Source organism: Carlito syrichta, unplaced genomic scaffold, assembly GCF_000164805.1.
Source record: "Carlito syrichta isolate Samal-C Ts95f unplaced genomic scaffold, Tarsius_syrichta-2.0.1 Scaffold303045, whole genome shotgun sequence".
Taxonomy (NCBI): Eukaryota; Metazoa; Chordata; class Mammalia; order Primates; family Tarsiidae; genus Carlito; species Carlito syrichta.
The window spans coordinates 955,544-956,893 of NW_007247141.1; positions in this window are offsets into that span (position 1 = coordinate 955,544).

Genomic DNA, 1,350 nt, shown 5'->3' on the forward strand with positions numbered 1-1,350 from the left:
AAAACAAGAAAGAAAATATAACCTATAAAAAAAGGATCACTAGAAACATCCTTCCATAAGTCACTCAATAGTTTATGGTCATCATTTACCTACAATCTTGAGTAAAATAGAATAGATTAACAATTATGGTAACATAACAATTTATTGTGTGGACATCAAATGTTAATACTTTATAAACAATACTGTTCATTAAAACAAACGAATTAGCCAGGCTCGGTGGCTCAGCCTGTAATCCCACGCCTTTGGGAGGCTGAGGTGAGTAGATTGCCTGAGCCTGCATATTCGAGACCCGTCTGGGCAGGTGAGACCTCATCTCTGCAATAAATCAAAAAATCAGCCGGGCGTGGTAGCGCGCGCCTGTAATTCGGGCTACTTGGAAGGCTGAGGCGGAAGGATCGCCGGAGCCCAGCAGGTCGAGGCTGCAGTGGCCGGGAGCGGCCACTGCACTCCAGTCTGGGCGACCGAGTGAGACTCCAACTCAAAAAAACAAAAAACATCACTTCAGTATGTGTCTGCCTGATTTACCACTCTACCATATCAGACTTTTCTTTCTCAAATTAAAGTTGTTAGAGTGGGTTGGATGAATAAATAGAAAGCATTCATACTAAGTGATTTTGGCATCTCTGTTATTGTACTTTCTTTATGGCACAAGTTCGGGGTTTAGCAAGGAACCAGAGCATTTGTTATACACAGAATTTAATTAAGTGATTCATTAGGGCATCTGTAAACAGACAGGCTTTCCATTTTTCTTGTTCCATATTGAGAAAGACAATCCAGTATTAGTATCTCAGGGATATATTAAAAATGTGAAAGTTCTTGTACTTAAGTTAAATGTAGATCATATCTTTTCACACTACTCAGTGTAAGAAAAAATGTTGAACTCCCACTTACCATTTCTTGGCCTCAAGTATTTTATTTTTAGTTAGTTCAGTTTTCTTTTCTTTTCTTTTTAAATCAAACATGCTTTGATATATGAAGGGAAGGGAAGCTGATAGAAAAGCATTTAATTTTCCTAAAACTGAGAAGCTAGATGTCTTAAGGGTAACTAATTTTTTTTTTTTTTTTTTGAGTCAGTGTCTCACTCTGTCACCCAGCCTGGAGTGCAGTGGCATTCTCATGGCCACTGCAGCTTCGATCTGCTGGGCTCAGGTGATCCTTCCACTTCAGCCTTCCAAATAGTTGGAAGTAAGACATGCGCCACCACGCCTGGCTAATTTTTTGATTCAATGTAGAGATGAGGTCTCGCCAAGTTGCCCAGGCTGGTCTTGAACCCGTGGGCTCAGGCAATCCTCTCACCTCTGCCTCCCAAAGTGCGATTACAAGTGTGAGCCACCATGCCTGGCTGACTTT